Source organism: Phalacrocorax aristotelis, chromosome 1, assembly GCF_949628215.1.
Source record: "Phalacrocorax aristotelis chromosome 1, bGulAri2.1, whole genome shotgun sequence".
NCBI classification, from domain to species: Eukaryota; Metazoa; Chordata; class Aves; order Suliformes; family Phalacrocoracidae; genus Phalacrocorax; species Phalacrocorax aristotelis.
Genome location: NC_134276.1, coordinates 187,066,119 through 187,074,585, shown reverse-complemented (window position 1 = coordinate 187,074,585; position 8,467 = coordinate 187,066,119). Strand labels below are relative to the sequence as shown.

The window sequence follows — 8,467 nt, the reverse complement described above, 5'->3', positions numbered from 1 at the left end:
GGAAAAATGTGAACTCTAATCATGCACACAAAACGTGTTTGGTGTTTGCAGACAGTTTAATCCGCTGTGTGTGAAGGATTTCCTTCCGTTATTTATATAGCAGATATAACATTGGCCCTGTTGAAGTCAGTATCAAATTTCCATTGACTTGAGCTATTTCACCATGTTGAATACAGCTGTCAAAAATAGATGTAGTTTCTGTAATATGCCATGGATCCAATTAGATATATTTTATATAATCCTTTCTCTCTCAAGTTTCTGGGAAGTTCTAACAGCCCCTTATGTTCCTTGAGATCAGCTTCTAAGCATGGGCAGAATACTGTGGTCTGCATACTTTGGTATCTGTGGATATTTTAAAAAGTTCACTTGTCTCTTTAACCTGAAAAACTTGATCTCTTAAGCATTCCCAGAGAACATCCTTCTGACATCAACACTAAATCAAGCTGATGGCAATAACTTCTTGTGATTAGAATTGTCCAGGGTGTGTGAGATGTGTGTTTAACTCCTTTTTCAGCCTTTGCTACCTAGCAGCTAAAAAATGGAGTATTCCAAAGTAAATCTCTCCTTTCAAAGGCATTTTACTTTGCACGGAATTATTAAATACTCATAGGCACAGAAAAGAATGCTCTAATCATTAGTCTAGATGGTCAAGCTATTGGGGGGAAGGGAGGTCAGTTACAAATGTAATAAAACAAAAAGACAGAAAAAAAGCAGTGAAATATGTACAGGTATAGGGTTAGAACCCAAGTTTCTATACATGTAGGCAAATATATCAACTACAGAATTTGTGTGTGTGTGAGAAGTATTTTATGTGTGTAATCTCACTTTCTCTCAGTGTTTAACTGTCCTGTACAAGGTGGAAGAGCGTCAATAGGGTGGATTGAAAACTCTGCCTTCACCCTAGATTCTCCTAGACACTATTGTAAGTTTTGTGCCCTGAGAAGTTAAAGTTCATTCAGCAAAGGAAACATCTGAACCCAGACCTCCTACTTCCTTTCTCAGCACTCTAATGATAAGCTAATGGAAGATGAGACAGGTGACTGTACCAGCAGCTCCTCCTCTCCATCCGCTCCTTGAAGAACAGGATCCTCTCTATCCATTTTGCATTCAAGCATCTAATTTCTGAAGGAAGTTTCAGCCCTGTGAATCTCTGGCAGTGTCTCCCAGCAGCTTGGAATATCTAAAGTCCTAAAAGATGTGATTGAACCCACAGCATTTCTGCATGGCTGTCACTCACTAGCTCTTTCCCTAGCACCCTTCTTAGGGTGCTTAGAACAACTCTGATTTCTTGTAAGGGAAGCCTAGGTGATAGCTTATGTATCAGGCACGGCAGTACCTAACTGTAGTCACAAATTGTCTTTTGAGAAAATAGTTCTGAAGCCTTAAATTAAGTATTATTTTTCAACTCTTGACAGCACATCAGAACACTTCTGTGCAGTGTCTTTCCTGTACGATTCTCTAGCTAGCCTAGTTTTCAAAATATTTTACATCAAAACACATCCTCTGCTTCGTTCTCTGTGAAAGATGATTCTGTTACTGTATACCAAGCAGTGCAGCTCTTTATTGCTTAAAGCTTTTGATCTTGTCTTTGGCCTTTTTTTCTGCTTAGAAATATTCATATTGTATGCTGCTATGGTAAATAAACACTAGCTTAAAAAAGTTTTAGTCCAGCAGTAAGCGCATTTACTATTATGGTATCAGAAGATCCTCCAAAAGTAGCCTGAAATGCCCCCAAATAAATTAGATTAAAATTCACCTGAAAATTTGTTAAGTTTTTGATTGGGAGGGCCCCATAATCTAATGAATACGGTCAGTCTAAATTTTATTGACTTTCAATATATTCAGTGAGGTATTGCTCACCCTTCTAATTTGTGTAAAGTACTTTGCATGCTACACTGTGCTCCTGAAGCTTCACAACTGTAAGACCTCAAAACAAGTGGAACAGTGGGATAGTGGGATAACTCATGTTAAAATCACACGGGTGGCATTCAGCTGAGTAAATGCAGACTTGTACAGTGTAGGCATTTACAGCTGAACGAGACACCCGCTGGTCCTGTTACAGTCAATGGAGAGAAACAGGCATTTCTAGGATGCAACGCAGCTTATGCTAACATAGACATCTAAAATAGGTTAGATGAATCATACATTAAAACTGCCTATTTCTGGTTCCCTTTATACTCAGTGGAGAGAGTGACTAGCTCAGATGCAGACGTTCACATAGTAGACATCTAAAGTTAGGTGAGATGAACAACCCAAGATGTCTTTCCATATCTCTTAAAAACGCCTGGTCTCGGAACAAAATGTCACAGAATTCTTTTCAGCTAATACTAGTCACTTCCAATGTATCAGCCCTCTGAATTATTTGGTAACCTATTCCTAAAAACACTTTGCAAATGTTTGGATCATGACTGATACCCATCACAGACAAGTTTTTGATAGATTTCCTGTGTCACAATACCGTGATTATGTGTATGTGTATCAATTTTGTGTATCAGTCAAATGAATGCGTCATGTACCTGATCAGTGCTTCCCTAAGCAAAGACTATAGAAGAACCTGAGAGATTAATATAGAGGAAAGTGGTAGATAGCTAAGTGAATCAAGGTTGATATTAAAGCAACCTGAAGACTAAACCACTACAGTTTGGTACTGCCCATCCATGGAAATAATTGCAGCAGGCAAAGTGAGGAGAAATGCTACAAATAGATGAGTATAGAAAAGACACGAGGCAGCAGAGAAGAACTCTGAAAACTGCTATTCCTTCAGCCATACAACTTCCGCTTATCTAATGGCTGTTGTTGTTTATGCCAACAAGCCCACCTGTTTCTTTTTGCTTGGTGCCACCATCCTGCTGCCGGTATGGATGGCACTCGTCCACAATAGTGGATGCCATCAACAGCAGAAGTAGCTCCTAGCTCTGTAAGAGGTTATATAAGCCTTTGAATTTACTTGTTTACTGACAATTGTATGCGCGCCACCATTTTGAAAGTTCTGCTTTGTGCTACCGGATGTCTGTATTTGTTTATCACAGTAAAACAAGGAATACAGAGTTTAAATTTTAGGGGAATCATAAGGGTATAATCATACCAGCTGCAACATTTCAGCCTAATCATACATCAGTATAGAGTTGTTTATTACACCTTCCCTGCAGTGAAATCTCTTCATTTATTTGGTTGCTCTGGTCTAACTCGCACCAGGTGGTTTGTCACAGCCCATTGTTTGTGCTTCTAAAATTTGGTGCATTTGCCACCCAAATACTAACCAGATCTTTGCTCCTACGTTTTAAGAAAGTTAAACTTACAACTCAAGTCTTTCCTCTGAAGTGTACTGAAGTTCTTCAGTCCACCTCCTGAAGTTTTGGCTCACCATGTTCCCTTGGTAATCTGGCAAGGATGCAAAAAGATAGTTGTGTGAGAAATAATGCTTCTCTAAGCATTTTATACCCATATTTTTTCAAAGGCAGGAGTGGCTACATATTCTTCTTATGGAACACAGTACCTTGGAAGCAAAGTCAGGCAATATTCTAATGTTTTAGGCTCCCTGTTTACACATTGCTGAATGTTTACTTACACTGTAGTGTTTTTGTATTTAAGATGAAATAAATTAGTTGGGAACATGGGAGTTGTATAGCAAGAAAAAATATAAGCAAGCAAACAAACGTAAAGAACTTTTAGGGGTACACCATAAATTCAAGTGCTTACTTCTTTCTATAAAAAGGATTTTCTTCACATCCATCTAAACTTCTTTGCATATTCAGGTCTCAAACAATAATATTCTGGCCTCAGATTGATAGGAGCTTGAATGTCTCCAAAGTCTGAAGCAGTAGTGTCTGACTTATTGTTTAACCCTTGGATATTTATATGCATGCACTATAACATTTATAGAAACTGTTATTCGTCTAGAGTGTTGTTTTTCAGTAGGTCAGCTGTTCAGATTTAACTTGCCAGAGTCGTAATGGGTTTCTGCAGAGTTGCAGGGTAAGGGCTTTTTGCTCATCTTGAGCATTGTGTTTTGTACTATTAAGTTATCACTGTAGAGTTCACCTTGAAAGCTGTTTCCTGGAACGTATAATAAAGAGTTAACCACTATAAAAGTTGCCACCTTGCAATGGACGAAGGGCTATTCCTAAAATGGCTGATCCAAAAGCAATTTCAGCAGCAGCAGATAATCACATTTACTACGTTATACGTAGACTTGGAATAATTTCGAGCAGTATTGAGCATAGCCCATAGAAGTTTCAAAACGATATTAAAGTGCTTTCTGACATTGCGCATTAAATGAACTGCCAGATGTGAAAGGGAAGGTGAGCACTGCCAGCGCTTCTCGACTGAGAGGCACGCTCAGCAGAAAGGTTTGCTTGAAATGACCCTCATCTGAGACCCTTCTCCGAACGGTCTCACCCACAGCTTCTCTTTAAGCGATCGCGTCTAAGTGTCTGACTTCCTGAACTTGTGAACTGGAAATTTAACCTAATTCAATTTTAGTCTGACTGGTGATGAATGCGCTGGTACGAGGTGTGGGCAGGCCACTGGCTCCGCTATTTGCGGCAGTCCCCAGGACAACCGGCGTGCCGCGGAGGATTCCACCGCCCCCCAGAAGAAGCCGGCAATGCAACCCTCTGTCTTTCCAAAGTCGGTTTAATTTACTGTATTGTTGTACCCACCACGGCCGAAATTATTGGCTCCAATCCTGCAAACACCCGTGTTTAACTACACACATGCGAGCAGCGCCTCCGAGTTCAATAGGACTATTCTCGAGTGTAAAATAATATCCTTGTCCCCAGCTTGGGAACTAGCTGAAACCATCTATTTAGAGGGACACTGCCGGGCGAAAATAATGTGCCTATTTAAAACGCCGCCTTTGCCGGGGCCCGCACGGCTGAGGGGGGTGGGTGTGGGGTTGCCCCACCAGAGCGTTCGGCTTTCCCCGGCTGGGGGAGGGCCGGGAGCAGACACAAGGGCTGAGGAGGCTCCGGCCGGGGCGGCGGCCGGGTCGGTTCCCTTCCAGAGCCCCAGAGGAGCCGGTGGTTCGGCGGGGCGGGGGGGAGCGGAGACCTGTCACTGCCTGCAGGTCCGCTCACAAAGCGCGACGACGACCACGTTACTCTGATTTCCGCCCGGGTTGGGGGGGGGGGGGGTCGCCAGCCCCAGCGACCCTCGGTCGGGCGGCCAAGATGGAGGCAGCCACCCCGCGCCCCCTCAGGTGCGAGGGACCGCCGCCAGCCCCGCCCCGCCGCGCCGCAGCTCGCGCGGCCGCGCGGGAGCGCGCCCCGCGGTACGGCGGGGGCGGGGGTGCCGGGGAGGTGATAGGCGCGGGAGCGCGCCTGCCTCGGCTCTTCTCGTCGGGCTGCCGAGCGGGCGGGAGGAGCGGAGCAGCGGCGCGGCCGCGGGTCCCCGCCTCGACCCTCTTCCCCCAGGCGGAGGGTCCGCAGCTTCCCGTGAGTACCCGCCATGGCCCGTCCCTGTCACCGCGCCACGCCTTAGGGGCTGCGGGGGCTGCCGCACCCGCCAGCTTGCGCCGTCCCGGGGCTCCTCTGAGGGGACGGGCGAGCGGGCGGCGGCGCCGGGCGCGGAGACCTTGCGAGGGCGGCCCCGACAGCGGGCTGTGAGGAGGCGCCCGGTGCCGCGGCAGCCGCTGCGGAGGCTTTGTTGCGGTGGCCGGTGCGTCGCAGCCGCGGAGCCGTTCGGGCCGGGCGGAGACGCTCCGCGGCTGCGACGCGCCCCCGTCCCCGGGCGGGTTGGTCGCCATTTCGTGCGCCGGCCGGCGGGGGCGAGGGCCCGGCGGGGGCGGGGGCGGGCGGCGGGTGCGGGGGAAGGAGCTGTCTGTGCTGAAGTGCCGGGATGCGGGTTTCGGCTTTTACACGTTTATTTGTCAGCTTTTCCCCCCCCTCCCCCCGCTTCCGCGCTTCGCTTTTTGCAGCGAGTAGCACCGCCAGTTTTATTTAGGTATACAACAGCTAAAATCAGGCTGGATGCCGGGCTCTTCCTATTTGCTCTCTTTTTGCTTCTTTCTTGATGGCGCTTAATGCAGAAGATCACAGCGAAGTCTGAGCAGCAAATACACTTGCTCTTTGGTTAAAAAGTAATAATTAACTAAACCTTCAGCTACTGCTGAGCTCTTCAGCATAGATGTGTTAGTTTTGAAGTCTGAAATGTGTTTAAACCAAGGCTTCGGAGTCTTAAGTGTAAACAGTACCTGATTAATAATGCCAAGCTGTTTAAATATTTAAGATCATAGCATGCTTCAGCCCAGTCAATAAGGCCATTCCATCTTGCCAAGTACTCTGTGAACGGAATACTATTTCTTAGCTGTCCATATAGTTAGATAAAACAATGGAAAATGTGATATTTAATTCTACAGGGGAACCTATAGATCATGATAAGATGTCTTTATATCCATAAAGGTCTAGTTTTTCACTGTTTATTCAAAACAGCCTCCTACTGAGTCAAGAAGGCAGTATTTAGCCACCTGGGTTCCTTTTTTCTAATGTTCCCTGGCTTTGCATATTTCTTTCACTGTTTCTGAGTATTAAAACACATTTTTATTCTTAAGTATATTACGGAAAAGGTAGATGAAAACAGAAAACTTCATTGCATCTAACAGGTGCACTATTAATAATTACAACTTCTTCCATAATTTAACATAATTGATGTGATAACTTATGGATAGTAATTATATGGGGCTGTGCATAGACTAGGTCACTGTACAACGTCAGAAGGCATCTGGACTTCATTTTGAGTTTGAGAGCAGCATATATGCCAAGGTACACATCTTGCAGGTATTCTTTGGCAAAGGATATAGTCTGGAAAGAGAAGGATACTATAGTGTCGCGTACTGGCTCAAAGGACCCAGAAGTCAGAAAACTGACTTGCAGGTGTGGCATATTTTTAACATTTGTCTAATCTGTTTGATATTACCATTTGCATGTGTCCTGGTTTCAGCTGGGATAGAGTTAATTTTCTTCCTAGTAGCTGGTATAGTGCTGTGTTTTGGATTTAATTTGAGAATAATGTTGATAATGCACTGATGTTTTAGTTATTGCTAAGTAGTATTTACACTAAGTCAAGGACTTCTCAGCTTCCCATGCTCTGCCAGGTGCACAAGAAGCTGGAGGGGGCACAGCCAGGACAGCTCACCCAACCTGGCCAAAATAGATATGCCTTACCATATAATGTCATGGTCAGTATATAAACTGAGGGAAGTTGGCCGGGGGGCAGCAATCACTGCTCGGGGACTGGCTGGGCATCAGTCAGCAGGTGGTGAGCAGTTGCATTTGTGCATCACTTGTTTTGTATGTTCTTTTGTTATTATTATTTTCTCTTCCTTTGCTGCCCTATTAAACTGTCTTTATCTCAACCCATGAGTTTTACTATTTATTTTTTTTTTTGTCCAATTCTCTCCCTCATCCCACTGGTGGGGGCGAGTGGGAGGGTGAGGGAGCGGCTGTGTGGTACGTAGTTGCCGGCTGGGGTTAAACCATGACAGTAGGAATACGCCTCAGGCATTTGTTTAGTTGTTGGCTGTCCTTAGTTTTGAATAGAAATTGCAAAGCAGGTGACCAGAGTTGCTAAAGAGTGTGGTGCTGAAGTCTGTGAAAGTTACTTATTTGAATTTCAAAGTACTGTGAAATTCTCTTGGATGTCTAAAATTAGCTGTCAGACTATATCAATACAGAAGTGGGAAAATGTTGTATTCTGAGAATATTGAATGTAAGGAAGCAAAACCAGAAAGCTGCTCGATGTTGAACTCAGGATCCATTGAATGAATTCACATTCTGGATTGTGCAAAGGCATTGTAGCTAAAGGAAAACTGTCCGGCTTTATGACAGCATTGGGTGATGGGGTATTGTGTACCAGCTGGTATTAATGATGGAGCGAAAACCCTCTTCTCAACTTGCAGAATAAATCCACAATTAATCATACTCCTACTTGTATCTTAGTTCTGTAATTAATCTAACTGTCAACCATAAAAATACTCAAAAGTTATAATGTTCAAGGTGAATGAGATCACTTAGTTATCATTTCTTACCTTCTTGCAGAAAGCATGATGTTTATCACACATACAACAGCTTGTTTGATAAGAAGGGTGGTAATAAGAAAATTTGGCTTTTTAAAATAGTCTCTATTTTCAGGAAATGAAATAACAAATCCAGAGGATGCTTACTGTTACCTCCTGTTAGCTTGTTCTGCTTTGGTGTTTCTCTCTGGTGCTGAAAAAGGTGATGGCAGAAGCTTTAGTAACCAGGTCGGAGTTCCTTGGGGTTAATGAGATGTCTCTCTAACTGGCAGATTTTATTGGCTTGAGGATTCTGATTTCAAGTCAGGAAAAGGTAATGCTAGTCTGCCCATTCTTCCTGCTGTAGGGAAATGACTCTCCATGGTATCTGGACATAAAACATACTGAATACACCAAGGGTTTGGGTTTTTGTTAATAACTTATTGCACAGCTCAAATAGCTCAATCAGACTAA

At 44.2% G+C, this 8,467-nt stretch overlaps 1 protein-coding gene across 1 annotated transcript in view; it reads left to right on the top strand.

Moving 5' to 3' along the window:
• Positions 1–5,335: 5,335 nt before the first annotated feature.
• The window catches only part of NRCAM (neuronal cell adhesion molecule), a 167,697-nt gene continuing 164,565 nt past the window's right edge, over positions 5,336–8,467 (top strand). The window contains exon 1 of the mRNA XM_075081001.1: positions 5,336–5,435. The gene's annotated coding sequence lies outside the window, so the exon portion shown is untranslated. The remainder of the gene's footprint in view (positions 5,436–8,467) is intronic.